We start from the raw sequence: 26,062 nt of genomic DNA, 5'->3' as shown, positions 1-26,062 counted from the left end.
TTTGTTTTTGCAAACCTTACCAAATGTTTTTTTTTCAGGAAAACTCTCGAAGATGCATTTCTTCAGGCATTATTAGACATTTTGCATGTGTATCTTTGGAGTTATGTTTCAAAAACTGTCATTTTGAGTGTGACCAATATGAGACCAGTACAATCTAATATTTGTATTTGTGATTCTTTCCAAAATACCTTATTCTGCTAAAACTTACATGAATTCAATATTAAAGGCTTTTAAAGACAGATTTCATATTTGGTTTTGGAGTTATGATTATAAACCTTTCATATTTAGTATGACAGTTACACTGTTATATTGAATAAAAAAACTAACTTTTGTCTTTGCAAACCTTACAAAAGATCATTTTTCTAGTACAACTAACCAAAATACATATCTCTAGGCATTATTAGCCATTTTGCATGTGTTGTTTAGAAGTTATGTTTGAATACATTTTTATTGCTTTTTTCGCATTATCTCAGGATTCTAAGACTATTATAGTCATATTGAGTAAAAAACTACTTTTTGCATTTGCAAGATTTAAAAAAGCATTTGTTTCGAGTAAAACTCCCAAAGATGCATTATTTCAGGCATTATTAGCCATTTTTCATGTGTGGTGTAGGAGTTATGTTTAAATAACTGTCATATTGAGTGTTACAGTATACAGTCATATTGAGTAAAACCTCATTTTTGTATTTGCAAACCATTGAAAAACAACTGTATCTAGTAAAGTCACATGTATTCAATATCACAGACATTTTTAGACATTTTGCACGTTTGGATTAGGAATTATGTTTGAATACATTTTTATTGCTTTTTTCGCATTATCTCAGGATTCTAAGTATAGTACTGTCAAATTGAGTAACAAATCAAATTTTGTTTTTGCAAACCTTACCAAATTATTTTTTTTCTGGAAAACTCTCGAAGATGCATTTCTTCAGGCATTATTAGACATTTTGCATGTGTATTTTTGGAGTTATGTTTCAAAAACTGTCATTTTGAGTGTGACCAATATGAGGCCAGTAAAATCTAATATTTGTATTTGTGATTCTTTCCAAAATACCTTATTCTGCTAAAACTCACATAAATTCAATATTAAAGGCTTTTTAAGACAAATGTCATATTTGGTTTTGGAGTTATGATTATAAACCTTTCATATTTAGTATGACAGTTACACTGTTATATTGAATAAAAAAACTAACTTGTGTCTTTGCAAACCTTACAAAAGATCATTTTTCTAGTACAACTAACCATAATACATATCTCTAGGCATTATTAGCCATTTTGCATTTGTTGTTTAGAAGTTATGTTTGAATACATTTTTATTGCTTTTTTCGCATTATCCAGGATTCTAAGACTATTATAGTCATATTGAGTAAAAAAACAACTTTTTGCATTTGCAATATTTAAAAGAGCATATGTTTCGAGTAAAACTCCCAAAGATGCATTATTTCAGGCATTATTAGCCATTTTTCATGTGTGGTGTAGGGGTTATGTTTAAATAACTGTCATATTGAGTGTTACAGTATACAGTCATATTGAGTAAAACCTCATTTTTGTATTTGCAAACCATTGAAAAACAACTGTATCTAGTAAAACTCACATGTATTCAATATCACAGGCATTTTTAGACATTTTGCACGTTTGGATTATGAATTATTATTGAATACATTTTTATTGCTTTTTTCGCATTATCTCCGGATTCTAAGTACATTACTGTCAAATTGAGTAACAAATCAAATTTTGTTTTTGCAAACCTTACCAAATGTTTTTTTTTTCAGGAAAACTCTCGAAGATGCATTTCTTCAGGCATTATTAGACATTTTGCATGTGTATCTTTGGAGTTATGTTTCAAAAACTGTCATTTTGAGTGTGACCAATATGAGGCCAGTAAAATCTAATATTTGTATTTGTGATTCTTTCCAAAATACCTTATTCTGCTAAAACTCACATAAATTCAATATTAAAGGCTTTTTAAGACAAATGTCATATTTGGTTTTGGAGTTATGATTATAAACCTTTCATATTTAGTATGACAGTTACATTGTTATATTGAATAAAAAAACTAACTTGTGTATTTGCAAACCTTACAAAAGATCATTTTTCTAGTACAACTAACCAAAATACATATCTCTAGGCATTATTAGCCATTTTGCATGTGTTGTTTAGAAGTTATGTTTGAATACATTTTTATTGCTTTTTTCGCATTATCTCAGGATTCTAAGACTATTATAGTCATATTGAGTAAAAAACTACTTTTTGCATTTGCAAGATTTAAAAAAGCATATGTTTCGAGTCAAACTCCCAAAGATGCATTATTTCAGGCCTTATTAGCCATTTTTCATGTGTGGTGTAGGAGTTATGTTTAAATAACTGTCATATTGAGTGTTACAGTATACAGTCATATTGAGTAAAACCTCATTTTTGTATTTGCAAACCATTGAAAAACAACTGTATCTAGTAAAACTCACATGTATTCAATATCACAGGCATTTTTAGACATTTTGCACGTTTGGATTAGGAATTATGTTTGAATACATTTGTATTGCTTTTTTCGCATTATCTCAGGATTCCAAGTATAGTACTGTCAAATTGAGTAACAACTCAAATTTTGTTTTTGCAAACCTTACCAAATTATTTTTTTTCTGGAAAACTCTCGAAGATGCATTTCTTCAGGCATTATTAGACATTTTGCATGTGTATTTTTGGAGTTATGTTTCAAAAACTGTCATTTTGAGTGTGACCAATATGAGGCCAGTAAAATCTAATATTTGTATTTGTGATTCTTTCCAAAATACCTTATTCTGCTAAAACTCACATAAATTCAATATTAAAGGCTTTTTAAGACAAATGTCATATTTGGTTTTGGAGTTATGATTATAAACCTTTCATATTTAGTATGACAGTTACACTGTTATATTGAATAAAAAAACTAACTTGTGTCTTTGCAAACCTTACAAAAGATCATTTTTCTAGTAAAACTAACCATAATACATATCTCTAGGCATTATTAGCCGTTTTGCATTTGTTGTTTAGAAGTTATGTTTGAATACATTTTTATTGCTTTTTTCGCATTATCTCAGGATTCTAAGACTATTAAAGTCATATTGAGTAAAAAAACAACTTTTTGCATTTGCAAGATTTAAAAAAGCATATGTTTCGAGTAAAACTCCCAAAGATGCATTATTTCAGGCATTATTAGCCATTTTTCATGTGTGGTGTAGGAGTTATGTTTAAATAACTGTCATATTGAGTGTTACAGTATACAGTCATATTGAGTAAAACCTCATTTTTGTATTTGCAAACCATTGAAAAACAACTGTATCTAGTACAACTCACATGTATTCAATATCACAGGCATTTTTAGACATTTTGCACGTTTGGATTATGAATTATTATTGAATACATTTTTATTGCTTTTTTCGCATTATCTCCGGATTCTAAGTACATTACTGTCAAATTGAGTAACAAATCAAATTTTGTTTTTGCAAACCTTACCAAATGTTTTTTTTTTCAGGAAAACTCTCGAAGATGCATTTCTTCAGGCATTATTAGACATTTTGCATGTGTATCTTTGGAGTTATGTTTCAAAAACTGTCATTTTGAGTGTGACCAATATGAGACCAGTAAAATCTAATATTTGTATTTGTGATTCTTTCCAAAATACCTTATTCTGCTAAAACTTACATAAATTCAATATTAAAGGCTTTTTAAGACAGATTTCATATTTGGTTTTGGAGTTATGATTATAAACCTTTCATATTTAGTATGACAGTTACACTGTTATATTGAATAAAAAAACTTAACTTTTGTCTTTGCAAACCTTACAAAAGATCATTTTTCTAGTAAAACTAACGAAAATACATATCTCTAGGCATTATTAGCCATTTTGCATGTGTTGTTTAGAAGTTATGTTTGAATACATTTTTATTGCTTTTTTCGCATTATCTCAGGATTCTAAGACTATTATAGTCATATTGAGTAAAAAACTACTTTTTGCATTTGCAAGATTTAAAAAAGCCTTTGTTTCGAGTAAAACTCCCAAAGATGCATTATTTCAGGCATTATTAGCCATTTTTCATGTGTGGTGTAGGAGTTATGTTTAAATAACAGTCATATTGAGTGTTACAGTATACAGTCATATTGAGTAAAACCTCATTTTTGTATTTGCAAACCATTGAAAAACAACTGTATCTAGTAAAACTCACATGTATTCAATACCACAGGCATTTTTAGACGTTTTGCACGTTTGGATTGGGAATTATGTTTGAATACATATGTACTGCTTTTTTCGCATTATCTCAGGATTCTAAGTACATTACTGTCAAATTGAGTAACAAATCAAATTTTGTTTTTGCAAACCTTACCAGATGTTTTTTTTTTCAGGAAAACTCTCGAAGATATATTTCTTCAAGCATTATTAGACATTTTGCATGTGTATTTTTGGAGTTATGTTTCAAAAACTGTCATTTTGAGTGTGACCAATATGAGGCCAGTAAAATCTAATATTTTTTTGTGATTCTTTCCAAAATACCTGATTCTGCTAAAACTTACATAAATTCAATATTAAAGGCTTTTTAAGACAAATGTCATATTTGGTTTTGGAGTTATGATTATAAACCTTTCATATTTAGTATGACAGTTACATTGTTATATTGAAAAAAAAACTAACTTGTGTCTTTGCAAACCTTACAAAAGATCATTTTTCTAGTACAACTAACCAAAATACATATCTCTAGGCATTATTAGCCATTTTGCATGTGTTGTTTAGAAGTTATGTTTGAATACATTTTTATTGCTTTTTTCGCATTATCTCAGGATTCTAAGACTATTATAGTCATATTGAGTAAAAAACTACTTTTTGCATTTGCAAGATTTAAAAAAGCATATGTTTCGAGTACAACTCCCAAAGATGCATTATTTCAGGCATTATTAGCCATTTTTCATGTGTGGTGTAGGAGTTATGTTTAAATAACTGTCATATTGAGTGTTACAGTATACAGTCATGTTGAGTAAAACCTCATTTTTGTATTTGCAAACCATTGAAAAACAACTGTATCTAGTAAAACTCACATGTATTCAATATCACAGGCATTTTTAGACATTTTGCACGTTTGGATTATGAATTATGTTTGAATACATTTTTATTGCTTTTTTCGCATTATCTCAGGATTCTAAGTACATTACTGTCAAATTGAGTAACAAATCAAATTTTGTTTTTGCAAACCTTACCAAATGTTTTTTTTCAGGAAAACTCTCGAAGATGCATTTCTTCAGGCATTATTAGACATTTTGCATGTGTATTTTTGGAGTTATGTTTCAAAAACTGTCATTTTGAGTGTGACCAATATGAGGCCAGTAAAATCTAATATTTGTATTTGTGATTCTTTCCAAAATACCTTATTCTGCTAAAACTCACATAAATTCAATATTAAAGGCTTTTTAAGACAAATGTCATATTTGGTTTTGGAATTATGATTATAAACCTTTCATATTTAGTATGACAGTTACACTGTTATATTGAATAAAACAACTAACTTGTGTCTTTGCAAACCTTACAAAAGATCATTTTTCTAGTACAACTAACAAAAATACATATCTCTAGGCATTATTAGCCATTTTGCATGTGTTGTTTACAAGTTATGTTTGAATACATTTTTATTGCTTTTTTCGCATTATCTCAGGATTCTAAGACTATTATAGTCATATTGAGTAAAAAACTACTTTTTGCATTTGCAAGATTTAAAAAAGCATATGTTTCGAGTACAACTCCCAAAGATGCATTATTTCAGGCATTATTAGCCATTTTTCATGTGTGGTGTAGGAGTTATGTTTAAATAACTGTCATATTGAGTGTTACAGTATACAGTCATGTTGAGTAAAACCTCATTTTTGTATTTGCAAACCATTGAAAAACAACTGTATCTAGTAAAACTCACATGTATTCAATATCACAGGCATTTTTAGACATTTTGCACGTTTGGATTAGGAATTATGTTTGAATACATTTTTATTGCTTTTTTCGTATTATCTCAGGTTTCTAAGTATAGTACTGTCAAATTGAGTAACAAATCAAATTTTGTTTTTGCAAACCTTACCAAATTTTTTTTTTCTGGAAAACTCTCGAAGATGCATTTCTTCAGGCATTATTAGACATTTTGCATGTGTATTTTTGGAGTTATGTTTCAAAAACTGTCATTTTGAGTGTGACCAATATGAGGCCAGTAAAATCTAATATTTGTATTTGTGATTCTTTCCAAAATACCATATTCTGCTAAAACTCACATAAATTCAATATTAAAGGCTTTTTAAGACAAATGTCATATTTGGTTTTGGAGTTATGATTATAAACCTTTCATATTTAGTATGACAGTTACATTGTTATATTGAATAAAAAAACTAACTTGTGTATTTGCAAACCTTACAAAAGATCATTTTTCTAGTACAACTAACCAAAGTACATATCTCTAGGCATTATTAGCCATTTTGCATTTGTTGTTTGGAAGTTATGTTTGAATACATTTTTATTGCTTTTTTCGCATTATCTCAGGATTCTAAGACTATTATAGTCATATTGGGTAAAAAACTACTTTTTGCATTTGCAAGATTTAAAAAAGCATATGTTTCGAGTAAAACTCCCAAAGATGCATTATTTCAGGCATTATTAGCCATTTTTCATGTGTGGTGTAGGAGTTATGTTTAAATAACTGTCATATTGAGTGTCACAGTATACAGTCATATTGAGTAAAACCTCATTTTTGTATTTGCAAACCATTGAAAAACAACTGTATCTAGTAAAACTCACATGTATTCAATATCACAGGCATTTTTAGACATTTTGCACGTTTGGATTAGAAATTATGTTTGAATACATTTTTATTGCTTTTTTCGCATTATCTCAGGATTCTAAGTATAGTACTGTCAAATTGAGTAACAAATCAAATTTTGTTTTTGCAAACCTTACCAAATTATTTTTTTTCTGGAAAACTCTCGAAGATGCATTTCTTCAGGCATTATTAGACATTTTGCATGTGTATTTTTGGAGTTATGTTTCAAAAACTGTCATTTTGAGTGTGACCAATATGAGGCCAGTAAAATCTAATATTTGTATTTGTGATTCTTTCCAAAATACCTTATTCTGCTAAAACTCACATAAATTCAATATTAAAGGCTTTTTAAGACAAATGTCATATTTGGTTTTGGAGTTATGATTATAAACCTTTCATATTTAGTATGACAGTTACATTGTTATATTGAATAAAAAAACTAACTTGTGTATTTGCAAACCTTACAAAAGATCATTTTTCTAGTACAACTAACCAAAGTACATATCTCTAGGCATTATTAGCCATTTTGCATTTGTTGTTTGGAAGTTATGTTTGAATACATTTTTATTGCTTTTTTCGCATTATCTCAGGATTCTAAGACTATTATAGTCATATTGAGTAAAAAACTACTTTTTGCATTTGCAAGATTTAAAAAAGCATATGTTTCGAGTACAACTCCCAAAGATGCATTATTTCAGGCATTATTAGCCATTTTTCATGTGTGGTGTAGGAGTTATGTTTAAATAACTGTCATATTGAGTGTTACAGTATACAGTCATGTTGAGTAAAACCTCATTTTTGTATTTGCAAACCATTGAAAAACAACTGTATCTAGTAAAACTCACATGTATTCAATATCACAGGCATTTTTAGACATTTTGCACGTTTGGATTAGGAATTATGTTTGAATACATTTTTATTGCTTTTTTCGTATTATCTCAGGTTTCTAAGTATAGTACTGTCAAATTGAGTAACAAATCAAATTTTGTTTTTGCAAACCTTACCAAATTTTTTTTTTCTGGAAAACTCTCGAAGATGCATTTCTTCAGGCATTATTAGACATTTTGCATGTGTATTTTTGGAGTTATGTTTCAAAAACTGTCATTTTGAGTGTGACCAATATGAGGCCAGTAAAATCTAATATTTGTATTTGTGATTCTTTCCAAAATACCTTATTCTGCTAAAACTCACATAAATTCAATATTAAAGGCTTTTTAAGACAAATGTCATATTTGGTTTTGGAGTTATGATTATAAACCTTTCATATTTAGTATGACAGTTACATTGTTATATTGAATAAAAAAACTAACTTGTGTATTTGCAAACCTTACAAAAGATCATTTTTCTAGTACAACTAACCAAAGTACATATCTCTAGGCATTATTAGCCATTTTGCATTTGTTGTTTGGAAGTTATGTTTGAATACATTTTTATTGCTTTTTTCGCATTATCTCAGGATTCTAAGACTATTATAGTCATATTGGGTAAAAAACTACTTTTTGCATTTGCAAGATTTAAAAAAGCATATGTTTCGAGTAAAACTCCCAAAGATGCATTATTTCAGGCATTATTAGCCATTTTTCATGTGTGGTGTAGGAGTTATGTTTAAATAACTGTCATATTGAGTGTCACAGTATACAGTCATATTGAGTAAAACCTCATTTTTGTATTTGCAAACCATTGAAAAACAACTGTATCTAGTAAAACTCACATGTATTCAATATCACAGGCATTTTTAGACATTTTGCACGTTTGGATTAGAAATTATGTTTGAATACATTTTTATTGCTTTTTTCGCATTATCTCAGGATTCTAAGTATAGTACTGTCAAATTGAGTAACAAATCAAATTTTGTTTTTGCAAACCTTACCAAATTATTTTTTTTCTGGAAAACTCTCGAAGATGCATTTCTTCAGGCATTATTAGACATTTTGCATGTGTATTTTTGGAGTTATGTTTCAAAAACTGTCATTTTGAGTGTGACCAATATGAGGCCAGTAAAATCTAATATTTGTATTTGTGATTCTTTCCAAAATACCTTATTCTGCTAAAACTCACATAAATTCAATATTAAAGGCTTTTTAAGACAAATTTCATATTTGGTTTTGGAGTTATGATTATAAACCTTTCATATTTAGGATGACAGTTACACTGTTAAATTGAATAAAAAAACTAACTTGTGTCTTTGCAAACCTTACAAAAGATCATGTTTCTAGTACGACTAACAAAAAAACATATCTCTAGGCATTATTAGCCATTTTGCATGTGTTGTTTAGAAGTTATGTTTGAATACATTTTTATTGCTTTTTTCGCATTATCTCAGGATTCTAAGACTATTATAGTCATATTGAGTAAAAAACAACTTTTTGCATTTGCAAGATTTAAAAAAGCATATGTTTCGAGTAAAACTCCCAAAGATGCATTATTTCAGGCATTATTAGCCATTTTTCACGTGTGGTGTAGGAGTTATGTTTAAATAACTGTCATATTGAGTGTTACAGTATACAGTCATATTGAGTAAAACCTCATTTTTGTATTTGCAAACCATTGAAAAACAACTGTATCTAGTAAAACTCACATGTATTCAATATCACAGGCATTTTTAGACATTTTGCACGTTTGGATTATGAATTATGTTTGAATACATTTTTATTGCTTTTTTCGCATTATCTCAGGATTCTAAGTACATTACTGTCAAATTGACTAACAAATCAAATTTTTTTTTTGCAAACCTTACCAAATGTTTTTTTTTTCAGGAAAACTTTCGAAGATGCATTTCTTCAGGCATTATTAGACATTTTGCATGTGTATTTTTGGAGTTATGTTTCAAAAACTGTCATTTTGAGTGTGACCAATATGAGGCCAGTAAAATCTAATATTTGTATTTGTGATTCTTTCCAAAATACCTTATTCTGCTAAAACTCACATAAATTCAATATTAAAGGCTTTTTAAGACAAATTTCATATTTGGTTTTGGAGTTATGATTATAAACCTTTCATATTTAGGATGACAGTTACACTGTTAAATTGAATATAAAAACTAACTTGTGTCTTTGCAAACCTTACAAAAGATCATGTTTCTAGTACAACTAACAAAAAAACATATCTCTAGGCATTATTAGCCATTTTGCATGTGTTGTTTAGAAGTTATGTTTGAATACATTTTTATTGCTTTTTTCGCATTATCTCAGGATTCTAAGACTATTATAGTCATATTGAGTAAAAAAACTACTTTTTGCATTTGCAAGATTTAAAAAGGCATATGTTTCGAGTAAAACTCCCAAAGATGCATTATTTCAGGCATTATTAGCCATTTTTCATGTGTGGTGTAGGAGTTATGTTTAAATAACTGTCATATTGAGTGTTACAGTATACAGTCATATTGAGTAACACCTCATTTTTGTGTTTGCAAACCATAGAAAAACAACTGTATCTAGTAAAACTCACATGTATTCAATATCACAGGCATTTTTAGACATTTTGCACGTTTGGATTAGGAATTATGTTTGAATACATTTTTATTGCTTTTTTCGCATTATCTCAGGATTCTAAGTACATTACTGTCAAATTGAGTAACAAATCAAATTATTTTTTTGCAAACCTTACCAGATAATTTTTTTTTTTCTGGAAAACTCTCGAAGATGCATTTCTTCAGGCATTATTAGACATTTTGCATGTGTTTTTTTGGAGTTATGTTTCAAAAACTGTCATTTTGAGTGTGACCAATATGAGGCCAGTAAAACCTAATATTTGTATTTGTGATTCTTTCCAAAATACCTGATTCTGCTAAAACTTACATAAATTCAATATTAAAGGCTTTTTAAGACAAATGTCATATTTGGTTTTGGAGTTATGATTATAAACTTTCATATTTAGTATGACAGTTACACTGTTATATTGAATAAAAAAACTAACTTGTGTCTTTGCAAAACTTACAAAAGATCATTTTTCTAGTACAACTAACAAAAAAACATATCTCTAGGCATTATTAGCCATTTTGCATGTGTTGTTTAGAAGTTATGTTTGAATGCATTTTTATTGCTTTTTTCTCATTATCTCAGGATTCTAAGACTATAATAGTCATATTGAGTAAAAAACTACTTTTTGCATTTGCAAGATTTAAAAAAGCATATGTTTCGAGTAAAACTCCCAAAGATGCATTATTTCAGGCATTATTAGCCGTTTTTCATGTGTGGTGTAGGAGTTATGTTTAAATAACTGTCATATTGAGTGTTACAGTATACAGTTACATTGAGTAAAACCTCATTTTTGTATTTGCAAACCATTGAAAAACAACTGTATCTAGTAAAACTCACATGTATTCAATATCACAGGCATTTTTAGACATTTTGCACGTTTGGATTAGGAATTATGTTTGAATACATTTTTATTGCTTTTTTCGCATTATCTCAGGATTCTAAGTACATTACTTTCAAATTGACTAACAAATCAAATTTTTTTTTTGCAAACCTTACCAAATGTTTTTTTTCCGGAAAACTCTCGAAGATGCATTTCTTCAGGCATTATTAGACATTTTGCATGTGTATTTTTGGAGTTATGTTTCAAAAACTGTCATTTTGAGTGTGACCAATATGAGGCCAGTAAAATCTAATATTTGTATTTGTGATTCTTTCCAAAATACCTGATTCTGCTAAAACTCACATAAATTCAATATTAAAGGCTTTTTAAGACAAATTTCATATTTGGTTTTGGAGTTATCATTATAAACCTTTCATATTTAGTATGACAGTTACACTGTTAAATTGAATAAAAAAAACTAACTTGTGTCTTTGCAAACCTTACAAAAGATCATTTTTCTAGTACAACTAACAAAAAAACATATCTCTAGGCATTATTAACCATTTTGCATGTGTTGTTTAGAAGTTATGTTTGAATACATTTTTATTGCTTTTTTCGCATTATCTCAGGATTCTAAGACTATAATAGTCATATTGAGTAAAAAACTACTTTTTGCATTTGCAAGATTTAAAAAAGCATATGTTTCGAGTAAAACTCCCAAAGATGCATTATTTCAGGCATTATTAGCCATTTTTCATGTGTGGTGTAGGAGTTATGTTTAAATAACTGTCATATTGAGTGTTACAGTATACAGTTACATTGAGTAAAACCTCATTTTTGTATTTGCAAACCATTGAAAAACAACTGTATCTAGTAAAACTCACATGTATTCAATATCACAGGCATTTTTAGACATTTTGCACGTTTGGATTAGGAATTATGTTTGAATACATTTTTATTGCTTTTTTCGCATTATCCCAGGATTCTAAGTACATTACTGTCAAATTGACTAACAAATCAATTTTTTTTTTTGCAAACCTTACCAAATGTTTTTTTTCTGGAAAACTCTCGAAGATGCATTTCTTCAGGCATTATTAGACATTTTACATGTGTATTTTTGGAGTTATGTTTCAAAAACTGTCATTTTGAGTGTGACCAATATGAGGCCAGTAAAATCTAATATTTGTATTTGTGATTCTTTCCAAAATACCTGATTTTGCTAAAACTTACATAAATTCAATATTAAAGGCTTTTTAAGACAAATGTCATATTTGGTTTTGGAGTTATGATTATAAACTTTCATATTTAGTATGACAGTTACACTGTTATATTGAATAAAAAAACTAACTTGTGTCTTTGCAAACCTTACAAAAGATCATTTTTCTAGTACAACTAACAAAAAAACATATCTCTAGGCATTATTAGCCATTTTGCATGTGTTGTTTAGAAGTTATGTTTGAATGCATTTTTATTGCTTTTTTCTCATTATCTCAGGATTCTAAGACTATAATAGTCATATTGAGTAAAAAACTACTTTTTGCATTTGCAAGATTTAAAAAAGCATATGTTTCGAGTAAAACTCCCAAAGATGCATTATTTCAGGCATTATTAGCCGTTTTTCATGTGTGGTGTAGGAGTTATGTTTAAATAACTGTCATATTGAGTGTTACAGTATACAGTTACATTGAGTAAAACCTCATTTTTGTATTTGCAAACCATTGAAAAACAACTGTATCTAGTAAAACTCACATGTATTCAATATCACAGGCATTTTTAGACATTTTGCACGTTTGGATTAGGAATTATGTTTGAATACATTTTTATTGCTTTTTTCGCATTATCTCAGGATTCTAAGTACATTACTTTCAAATTGACTAACAAATCAAATTTTTTTTTTGCAAACCTTACCAAATGTTTTTTTTCCGGAAAACTCTCGAAGATGCATTTCTTCAGGCATTATTAGACATTTTGCATGTGTATTTTTGGAGTTATGTTTCAAAAACTGTCATTTTGAGTGTGACCAATATGAGGCCAGTAAAATCTAATATTTGTATTTGTGATTCTTTCCAAAATACCTGATTCTGCTAAAACTCACATAAATTCAATATTAAAGGCTTTTTAAGACAAATTTCATATTTGGTTTTGGAGTTATGATTATAAACCTTTCATATTTAGTATGACAGTTACACTGTTAAATTGAATAAAAAAAACTAACTTGTGTCTTTGCAAACCTTACAAAAGATCATTTTTCTAGTACAACTAACAAAAAAACATATCTCTAGGCATTATTAACCATTTTGCATGTGTTGTTTAGAAGTTATGTTTGAATACATTTTTATTGCTTTTTTCGCATTATCTCAGGATTCTAAGACTATAATAGTCATATTGAGTAAAAAACTACTTTTTGCATTTGCAAGATTTAAAAAAGCATATGTTTCGAGTAAAAATCCCAAAGATGCATTATTTCAGGCATTATTAGCCATTTTTCATGTGTGGTGTAGGAGTTATGTTTAAATAACTGTCATATTGAGTGTTACAGTATACAGTTACATTGAGTAAAACCTCATTTTTGTATTTGCAAACCATTGAAAAACAACTGTATCTAGTAAAACTCACATGTATTCAATATCACAGGCATTTTTAGACATTTTGCACGTTTGGATTAGGAATTATGTTTGAATACATTTTTATTGCTTTTTTCGCATTATCCCAGGATTCTAAGTACATTACTGTCAAATTGACTAACAAATCAATTTTTTTTTTTGCAAACCTTACCAAATGTTTTTTTTCTGGAAAACTCTCGAAGATGCATTTCTTCAGGCATTATTAGACATTTTACATGTGTATTTTTGGAGTTATGTTTCAAAAACTGTCATTTTGAGTGTGACCAATATGAGGCCAGTAAAATCTAATATTTGTATTTGTGATTCTTTCCAAAATACCTGATTTTGCTAAAACTTACATAAATTCAATATTAAAGGCTTTTTAAGACAAATGTCATATTTGGTTTTGGAGTTATGATTATAAACCTTTCATATTTAGTATGACAGTTACACTGTTATATTGAATAAAAAAACTAACTTGTGTCTTTGCAAACCTTACAAAAGATCATTTTTCTAGTACAACTAACAAAAATACATATCCCTAGGCATTTTTAGACATTTTGCACGTTTGGATTAGGAATTATGTTTGAATACATTTTTATTGCTTTTTTCGCATTATCTCAGGATTCTAAGTACATTACTGTCAAATTGAGTAACAAATCAAATTTTGTTTTTGCAAACCTTACCAGATGGTTTTTTTTTCAGGAAAACTCTCGAAGATGCATTTCTTCAGGCATTATTAGACCTTTTGCATGTGTATTTTTGGAGTTATGTTTCAAAAACTGTCATTTTGAGTGTGACCAATATGAGGCCAGTAAAATCTAATATTTGTATTTGTGATTCTTTCCAAAATACCTGATTCTGCTAAAACTCACATAAATTCAATATTAAAGGCTTTTTAAGACAAATTTCATATTTGGTTTTGGAGTTATGATTATAAACCTTTCATATTTAGTATGACAGTAACACTGTTATATTGAATAAAAAACTAACTTGTGTCTTTGCAAACCTTACAAAAGATCATTTTTCTAGTACAACTAACAAAAAAAACATATCTCTAGCTATCATTAGCCATTTTGCATGTGTTGTTTAGAAGTTATGTTTGAATACATTTTTATTGCTTTTTTCGCATTATCTCAGGATTCCAAGAACATTATTGTCATATTGAATAAAACAACAATTTTTTGCATTGCAAAGATTTAAAAAAGCAATCGTTTCGAGTAAAACTCCCAAAGATGCATTATTTCAGGCATTATTAGCCATGTGTGGTGTAGGAGTTATGTTTAAATAACTGTCATATTGAGTGTTACAGTATACAGTCATATTGAGTAAAACCTCATTTTTGATTTTGCAAACCATAGAAAATCAACTGTATCTAGTAAAACTCACATGGATTCAATATCACAGGCATTTTTAGACATTTTGCTCGTTTGGATTAGGAATTATGTTGGAATACATTTTTATTGCTCTTTTTGCATTATCTCAGGATTTTAAGTACATTACTGTCAAATTGGGTAAAATATTTATTTTTGTTTTTGCAACCCTTACAAAATGTTTTTTTATCCAGTAAAACTCACAAAGATACATTTCTTCAGGCATTTTTTTGTAATTTTGCATGTGTATTTTTGGAGATAGGGTTCAAAAACTGTCTTATTGAGTGTGACCAATGTGAGGCAAGTAAAACAAAATTTTTGTATTTGTGAACCTTTCCAAAATACTTAATTCAGGTAAAACTCACATAAAGTCAACATTACGGGCTTTTTTAGACAGATTTCATGTTTGGTTTTGGAGTTATGTTTATTAACCTTTTATATTTAGTATGACAGTTTTACTGTTATATTGAATAAAAAAAACTAACTTTTATCTTTGCAAACACTGTAGAAATCAATTTTGTAAAAAAACGGCCATTTACTGGCAGCTACGGCTGCCAAACAAAAACCATAAAACTAAAGTAAAACATTGTAAACCAAATAATGATCAAAAATATTATATTTACAGATATTTTCATGAAACATTTCGGGGTGAAATATCATAATTTTACAGATTTTTACTAAATTATTAAGATCAACCACCTTTAATAAAGTGACGATGCAAACATGTGTATTTTTGGAGTTATGTTTCAAAAACTGTCATTTTGAGTGTGACCAATATGAGGCCAGTAAAATCTAATATTTGTATTTGTGATTCTTTCCAAAATACCTGATTCTGCTAAAACTCACATAAATTCAATATTAAAGGCTTTTTAAGTCAAATTTCATATTTGGTTTTGGAGTTATGATTATAAACCTTTCATATTTAGTATGACAGTTACACTGTTAAATTGAATAAAAAAACTAACTTGTGTCTTTGCAAACCTTACAAAAGATCATTTTTCTAGTACAACTAACAAAAAAACATATCTCTAGGCATTATTAACCATTTTGCATGTGTTGTTTAGAAATTATGTTTGAATACATTTTTATTGCTTTTTTCGCATTATCTCAGGATTCTAAGACTATTATAGTCATATTGAGTAAAAAATTACTTTTTGCATTTGCAAGATTTAAAAAAGCATATGTTTCGAGTAAAACTCCCAAAGATGCATTATTTCAGGCATTATTAGCCATTTTTCATGTGTGGTGTAGGAGTTATTTTTAAATAACTGTCATATTGAGTGTTACAGTATACAGTCATATTGAGTAAAACCTAATTTTTGTATTTGCAAACCATTGAAAAACAACTGTATCTAGTAAAACTCACATGTATTCAATATCACAGGCATTTTTAGACATTTTGCACGTTTGGATTAGGAATTATGTTTGAATACATTTTTATTGCTTTTTTCGCATTATCCCAGGATTCTAAGTACATTACTGTCAAATTGACTAACAAATCAAATTTTTTTTTTGCAAACCTTACCAAATTTTTTTTTTTCTGCAAAACTCTCGAAGATGCATTTCTTCAGGCATTATTAGACATTTTACATGTGTATTTTTGGAGTTATGTTTCAAAAACTGTCATTTTGAGTGTGACCAATATGAGGCCAGTAAAATCTAATATTTGTATTTGTGATTCTTTCCAAAATACCTGATTCTGCTAAAACTCACATAAATTCAATATTAAAGGCTTTTTAAGACAAATTTCATATTTGGTTTTGGAGTTATGATTATAAACCTTTCATATTTAGTATGACAGTTACACTGTTAAATTGAATAAAAAAACTAACTTGTGTCTTTGCAAACCTTACAAAAGATCATTTTTCTAGTACAACTAACAAAAAAACATATCTCTAGGCATTATTAACCATTTTGCATGTGTTGTTTAGAAATTATGTTTGAATACATTTTTATTGCTTTTTTCGCATTATCTCAGGATTCTAAGACTATTATAGTCATATTGAGTAAAAAATTACTTTTTGCATTTGCAAGATTTAAAAAAGCATATGTTTCGAGTAAAACTCCCAAAGATGCATTATTTCAGGCATTATTAGCCATTTTTCATGTGTGGTGTAGGAGTTATGTTTAAATAACTGTCATATTGAGTGTTACAGTATACAGTCATATTGAGTAAAACCTCATTTTTGTATTTGCAAACCATTGAAAAACAACTGTATCTAGTAAAACTCACATGTATTCAATATCACAGGCATTTTTAGATATTTTGCACGTTTGGATTAGGAATTATTTTTGAATACATTTTTAATGCTTTTTTTCGCATTATCTCAGGATTCTAAGTATAGTACTGTCAAATTGAGTAACAAATCAAATTTTGTTTTTGCAAACCTTACCAATTTTTTTTTTTTCTGGAAAACTCTCGAAGATGCATTTCTTCAGGCATTATTAGACATTTTGCATGTGTATTTTTGGAGTTATGTTTCAAAAACTGTCATTTTGAGTGTGACCAATATAAGGCCAGTAAAACCTAATATTTGTATTTGTGATTCTTTCCAAAATACCTGATTCTGCTAAAACTTACATAAATTCAATATTAAAGGCTTTTTAAGACAAATGTCATATTTGGTTTTGGAGTTATGATTATAAACCTTTCATATTTAGTATGACAGTTACACTGTTATATTGAAAAAAAAAACTTACTTGTGTCTTTGCAAACCTTACAAAAGATCATTTTTCTAGTACAACTAACAAAAATACATATCCCTAGGCATTATTAGCCATTTTGCATGTGTTGTTTAGAAGTTATGTTTGAATACATTTTTATTGCTTTTTTCGCATTATCTCAGGATTCTAAGACTATTATAGTCATAATGAGTAAAAAACTACTTTTTGCATTTGCAAGATTTAAAAAAGCATATGTTTCGAGTAAAACTCCCAAAGATGCATTATTTCAGGCATTATTAGCCATTTTTCATGTGTGGTGTAGGAGTTATGTTTAAATAACTGTCATATTGAGTGTTACAGTATACAGTCATATTGAGTAAAACCTCATTTTTGTATTTGCAAACCATTGAAAAACAACTGTATATAGTACAACTCACATGTTTTCAATATCACAGGCATTTTTAGACATTTTGCATGTGTTGTTTAGAAGTTATGTTTGAATACATTTTTATTGCTTTTTTCGCATTATCTCAGGATTCTAAGTACATTACTGTCAAATTGAGTAAAAATCAAATTTGTTTTTGCAAACCTTACCAAATGTTTTTTTTTTCAGGAAAACTCGAAGATGCATTTCTTCAGGCATTATTAGACATTTTGCATGTGTATTTTTGGAGTTATGTTTCAAAAACTGTCATTTTGAGTGTGACCAATATGAGGCCAGTAAAACCTAATATTTGTATTTGTCATTCTTTCCAAAATACCTGATTCTGCAAAAACTTACATAAATTCAATATTAAAGGCTTTTTAAGACAAATGTCATATTTGGTTTTGGAGTTATGATTATAAACCTTTCATATTTAGTATGACAGTTACACTGTTATATTGAATAAAAAAACTAACTTGTGTCTTTGCAAACCTTACAAAAGATCATTTTTCTAGTACAACTAACAAAAATACATATCCCTAGGCATTTTTAGACATTTTGCACGTTTGGATTAGGAATTATGTTTGAATACATTTTTATTGCTTTTTTCGCATTATCTCAGGATTCTAAGTACATTACTGTCAAATTGAGTAACAAATCAAATTTTGTTTTTGCAAACCTTACCAGATGGTTTTTTTTTTCAGGAAAACTCTCGAAGATGCATTTCTTCAGGCATTATTAGACCTTTTGCATGTGTATTTTTGGAGTTATGTTTCAAAAACTGTCATTTTGAGTGTGACCAATATGAGGCCAGTAAAATCTAATATTTGTATTTGTGATTCTTTCCAAAATACCTGATTCTGCTAAAACTCACATAAATTCAATATTAAAGGCTTTTTAAGACAAATTTCATATTTGGTTTTGGAGTTATGATTATAAACCTTTCATATTTAGTATGACAGTAACACTGTTATATTGAATAAAAAACTAACTTGTGTCTTTGCAAACCTTACAAAAGATCATTTTTCTAGTACAACTAACAAAAAAAACATATCTCTAGCTATCATTAGCCATTTTGCATGTGTTGTTTAGAAGTTATGTTTGAATACATTTTTATTGCTTTTTTCGCATTATCTCAGGATTCCAAGAACATTATTGTCATATTGAATAAAACAACAATTTTTTGCATTGCAAAGATTTAAAAAAGCAATCGTTTCGAGTAAAACTCCCAAAGATGCATTATTTCAGGCATTATTAGCCATGTGTGGTGTAGGAGTTATGTTTAAATAACTGTCATATTGAGTGTTACAATATACAGTCATATTGAGTAAAACCTAATTTTTGATTTTGCAAACCATAGAAAATCAACTGTATCTAGTAAAACTCACATGGATTCAATATCACAGGCATTTTTAGACATTTTGCTCGTTTGGATTAGGAATTATGTTGGAATACATTTTTATTGCTCTTTTTGCATTATCTCAGGATTTTAAGTACATTACTGTCAAATTGGGTAAAATATTTATTTTTGTTTTTGCAACCCTTACAAAATGTTTTTTTATCCAGTAAAACTCACAAAGATACATTTCTTCAGGCATTTTTTTGTAATTTTGCATGTGTATTTTTGGAGATAGGGTTCAAAAACTGTCTTATTGAGTGTGACCAATGTGAGGCAAGTAAAACAAAATTTTTGTATTTGTGAACCTTTCCAAAATACTTAATTCAGGTAAAACTCACATAAAGTCAACATTACGGGCTTTTTTAGACAGATTTCATGTTTGGTTTTGGAGTTATGTTTATTAACCTTTTATATTTAGTATGACAGTTTTACTGTTATATTGAATAAAAAAAACTAACTTTTATCTTTGCAAACACTGTAGAAATCAATTTTGTAAAAAAACGGTCATTTACTGGCAGCTACGGCTGCCAAACAAAAACCATAAAACTAAAGTAAAACATTGTAAACCAAATAATGATCAAAAATATTATATTTACAGATATTTTCATGAAACATTTCGGGGTGAAATATCATAATTTTACAGATTTTTACTAAATTATTAAGATCAACCACCTTTAATAAAGTGACGATGCAAACATGTGTATTTTTGGAGTTATGTTTCAAAAACTGTCATTTTGAGTGTGACCAATATGAGGCCAGTAAAATCTAATATTTGTATTTGTGATTCTTTCCAAAATACCTGATTCTGCTAAAACTCACATAAATTCAATATTAAAGGCTTTTTAAGTCAAATTTCATATTTGGTTTTGGAGTTATGATTATAAACCTTTCATATTTAGTATGACAGTTACACTGTTAAATTGAATAAAAAAACTAACTTGTGTCTTTGCAAACCTTACAAAAGATCATTTTTCTAGTACAACTAACAAAAAAACATATCTCTAGGCATTATTAACCATTTTGCATGTGTTGTTTAGAAATTATGTTTGAATACATTTTTATTGCTTTTTTCGCATTATCTCAGGATTCTAAGACTATTATAGTCATATTGAGTAAAAAATTACTTTTTGCATTTGCAAGATTTAAAAAAGCATATGTTTCGAGTAAAACTCCCAAAGATGCATTATTTCAGGCATTATTAGCCATTTTTCATGTGTGGTGTAGGAGTTATTTTTAAATAACTGTCATATTGAGTGTTACAGTATACAGTCATATTGAGTAAAACCTAATTTTTGTATTTGCAAACCATTGAAAAACAACTGTATCTAGTAAAACTCACATGTATTCAATATCACAGGCATTTTTAGACATTTTGCACGTTTGGATTAGGAATTATGTTTGAATACATTTTTATTGCTTTTTTCGCATTATCCCAGGATTCTAAGTACATTACTGTCAAATTGACTAACAAATCAAATTTTTTTTTTGCAAACCTTACCAAATTTTTTTTTTCTAGAAAACTCTCGAAGATGCATTTCTTCAGGCATTATTAGACATTTTACATGTGTATTTTTGGAGTTATGTTTCAAAAACTGTCATTTTGAGTGTGACCAATATGAGGCCAGTAAAATCTAATATTTGTATTTGTGATTCTTTCCAAAATACCTGATTCTGCTAAAACTCACATAAATTCAATATTAAAGGCTTTTTAAGTCAAATTTCATATTTGGTTTTGGAGTTATGATTATAAACCTTTCATATTTAGTATGACAGTTACACTGTTAAATTGAATAAAAAAACTAACTTGTGTCTTTGCAAACCTTACAAAAGATCATTTTTCTAGTACAACTAACAAAAAAACATATCTCTAGGCATTATTAACCATTTTGCATGTGTTGTTTAGAAATTATGTTTGAATACATTTTTATTGCTTTTTTCGCATTATCTCAGGATTCTAAGACTATTATAGTCATATTGAGTAAAAAATTACTTTTTGCATTTGCAAGATTTAAAAAAGCATATGTTTCGAGTAAAACTCCCAAAGATGCATTATTTCAGGCATTATTAGCCATTTTTCATGTGTGGTGTAGGAGTTATTTTTAAATAACTGTCATATTGAGTGTTACAGTATACAGTCATATTGAGTAAAACCTAATTTTTGTATTTGCAAACCATTGAAAAACAACTGTATCTAGTAAAACTCACATGTATTCAATATCACAGTCATTTTTAGACATTTTGCACGTTTGGATTAGGAATTATGTTTGAATACATTTTTATTGCTTTTTTCGCATTATCCCAGGATTCTAAGTACATTACTGTCAAATTGACTAACAAATCAAATTTTTTTTTTGCAAACCTTACCAAATTTTTTTTTTCTAGAAAACTCTCGAAGATGCATTTCTTCAGGCATTATTAGACATTTTACATGTGTATTTTTGGAGTTATGTTTCAAAAACTGTCATTTTGAGTGTGACCAATATGAGGCCAGTAAAATCTAATATTTGTATTTGTGATTCTTTCCAAAATACCTGATTCTGCTAAAACTCACATAAATTCAATATTAAAGGCTTTTTAAGACAAATTTCATATTTGGTTTTGGAGTTATGATTATAAACCTTTCATATTTAGTATGACAGTTACACTGTTAAATTGAATAAAAAAACTAACTTGTGTCTTTGCAAACCTTACAAAAGATCATTTTTCTAGTACAACTAACAAAAAAACATATCTCTAGGCATTATTAACCATTTTGCATGTGTTGTTTAGAAATTATGTTTGAATACATTTTTATTGCTTTTTTCGCATTATCTCAGGATTCTAAGACTATTATAGTCATATTGAGTAAAAAATTACTTTTTGCATTTGCAAGATTTAAAAAAGCATATGTTTCGAGTAAAACTCCCAAAGATGCATTATTTCAGGCATTATTAGCCATTTTTCATTTGTGGTGTAGGAGTTTTGTTTAAATAACTGTCATATTGAGTGTTACAGTATACAGTCATATTGAGTAAAACCTGATTTTTTGTATTTGCAAACCATTGAAAAACAACTGTATCTAGTAAAACTCACATGTATTCAATATCACAGGCATTTTTAGACATTTTGCACGTTTGGATTAGGAATTATGTTTGAATACATTTTTATTGCTTTTTTCGCATTATCTCAGGATTCTAAGTACAGTACTGTCAAATTGAGTAACAAATCAAATTTAGTTTTTGCAAACCTTACCAAATTTTTTTTTTTCAGGAAAACTCTCGAAGATGCATTTCTTCAGGCATTATTAGACATTTTGCATGTGTATTTTTGGAGTTATGTTTCAAAAACTGTCATTTTGAGTGTGACCAATATGAGGCCAGTAAAATCTAATATTTGTATTTGTGATTCTTTCCAAAATACCTGATTCTGCTAAAACTTACATAAATTCAATATTAAAGGGTTTTTTAAGACAAATGTCATATTTGGTTTTGGAGTTATGATTATAAACCTTTCATATTTAGTATGACAGTTACGCTGTTATATTGAAAAAAAAACCCAACTAACTTGTGTCTTTGCAAACCTTACAAAAGATCATTTTTCTAGTACAACTAACAAAAAAACATATCTCTAGGCATTATTAGCCATTTTGCATGTGTTGTTTAGAAGTTATGTTTGAATACATTTTTATTGCTTTTTTCGCATTATCTCAGGATTCTAAGACTATTATAGTCATATTGAGTAAAAAATTACTTTTTGCATTTGCAAGATTTAAAAAAGCATAAGTTTCGAGTAAAACTCCCAAAGATGCATTATTTCAGGCATTATTAGCCATTTTTCATGTGTGGTGTAGGAGTTATTTTTAAATAACTGTCATATTGAGTGTTACAGTATACAGTCATATTGAGTAAAACCTAATTTTTGTATTTGCAAACCATTGAAAAACAACTGTATCTAGTAAAACTCACATGTATTCAATATCACAGGCATTTTTAGACATTTTGCACGTTTGGATTAGGAATTATGTTTGAATACATTTTTATTGCTTTTTTCGCATTATCCCAGGATTCTAAGTACATTACTGTCAAATTGACTAACAAATCAATTTTTTTTTTTGCAAACCTTACCAAATGTTTTTTTTCTGGAAAACTCTCGAAGATGCATTTCTTCAGGCATTATTAGACATTTTGCATGTGTATTTTTGGAGTTATGTTTCAAAAACTGTCATTTTGAGTGTGACCAATATGAGGCCAGTAAAATCTAATATTTGTATTTGTGATTCTTTCCAAAATACCTGATTCTGCTAAAACTTACATAAATTCAATATTAAAGGCTTTTTAAGACAAATGTCATATTTGGTTTTGGAGTTATGATTATAAACCTTTCATATTTAGTATGACAGTTACACTGTTATATTGAATAAAAAAACTAACTTGTGTCTTTGCAAACCTTACAAAAGATCATTTTTCTAGTACAACTAACCAAAATACATATCTCTAGGCATCATTAGCCATTTTGCATTTGTTGTTTAGAAGTTATGTTTGAATACATTTTTATTGCTTTTTTCGCATTATCTCAGGATTCTAAGACTATTATAGTCATATTGAGTAAAAAAACAACTTTTTGCATTTGCAAGATTTAAAAAAGCATATGTTTCGAGTAAAGAACCCAAAGATGCATTATTTCAGGCATTATTAGCCATTTTTCATGTGTGGTGTAGGAGTTATGTTTAAATAACTGTCATATTGAGTGTTACAGTATACAGTCATATTGAGTAAAACCTCATTTTTGTATTTGCAAACCATTGAAAAACAACTGTATCTAGTAAAACTCACATGTATTCAATATCACAGGCATTTTTAGACATTTTGCACGTTTGGATTAGGAATTATGTTTGAATACATTTTTATAGCATTTTTTCGCATTATCTCAGGATTCTAAGTACTGTACTGTCAAATTGAGTAACAAATCAAATTTTGTTTTTGCAAACCTTACCAGATGTTTTTTTTTTTCAGGAAAACTCTCGAAGATGCATTTCTTCAGGCATTATTAGACATTTTGCATGTGTATTTTTGGAGTTATGTTTCAAAAACTGTCATTTTGAGTGTGACCAATATGAGGCCAGTAAAACCTAATATTTGTATTTGTGATTCTTTCCAAAATACCCGATTCTGCTAAAACTCACATAAATTCAATATTAGAGTTTTTTTTAAGACAAATTTCATATTTGGTTTTGTAGTTATGATTATAAACCTTTCATATTTAGTATGACAGTTACACTGTTATATTGAATAAAAAAACTAACTTGTGTCTTTGCAAACCTTACAAAAGATCATTTTTCTAGTACAACTAACAAAAAAACATATCTCTAGGCATTATTAGCCATTTTGCATCTGTTGTTTAGAAGTTATGTTTGAATACATTTTTATTGCTTTTTTCGCATTATCTCAGGATTCTAAGACTATTATAGTCATATTGAGTAAAAAACTACTTTTTGCATTTGCAAGATTTAAAAAAGCATATGTTTCGAGTAAAACTCCCAAAGATGCATTATTTAAGCAATATTAGCCATTTTTCATGTGTGGTGTAGGAGTTATGTTTAAATAACTGTCATATTGAGTGTTACAGTATACAGTCATATTGAGTAAAACCTCATTTTTGTATTTGCAAACCATTGAAAAACAACTGTATCTAGTAAAACTCACATGTATTCAATATCACAGGCATCTTTAGACATTTTGCACGTTTGGATTAGAAATTATGTTTGAATACATTTGTATTGCTTTTTTCGCATTATCTCAGGATTCTAAGTACATTACTGTCAAATTGAGTAACAAATCAAATTTTGTTTTTGCAAACCTTACCATATGTTTTTTTTTTTCAGGAAAACTCTCGAAGATGCATTTCTTCAGGCATTATTAGACATTTTGCATGTGTATTTTTGGAGTTATGTTTCAAAAACTGTCATTTTGAGTGTGACCAATATGAGGCCAGTAAAATCAATCAATCAATCAATGTTTACTTATATAGCCCTAAATCACTAGTGTCTCAAAGGGCTGCACAAACCACCACAAAAAATCTAATATTTGTATTTGTGATTTTTTTCAAAATACCTGATTCTGCTAAAACTTACATAAATTCAATATTAAAGGCTTTTTAAGACAAATGTCATATTTGGTTTTGGAGTTATGATTATAAACCTTTCATATTTAGTATGACAGTTACACTGTTATATTGAATAAAAAAACTAACTTGTGTCTTTGCAAACCTTACAAAAGATCATTTTTCTAGTACAACTAACAAAAAAACATATCTCTAGCTATCATTAGCCATTTTGCATGTGTTGTTTAGAAGTTATGTTTGAATACATTTTTATTGCTTTTTTCGCATTATCTCAGGATTCCAAGAACATTATTGTCATATTGAATAAAACAACAATTTTTTGCATTGCAAAGATTTAAAAAAGCAATCGTTTCGAGTAAAACTCCCAAATATGCATTATTTCA

This window comes from Nerophis ophidion, linkage group LG14 (genome assembly GCF_033978795.1).
Source record: "Nerophis ophidion isolate RoL-2023_Sa linkage group LG14, RoL_Noph_v1.0, whole genome shotgun sequence".
Classification (NCBI taxonomy): Eukaryota; Metazoa; Chordata; class Actinopteri; order Syngnathiformes; family Syngnathidae; genus Nerophis; species Nerophis ophidion.
Note: the sequence above shows the minus strand (reverse complement) of the source record.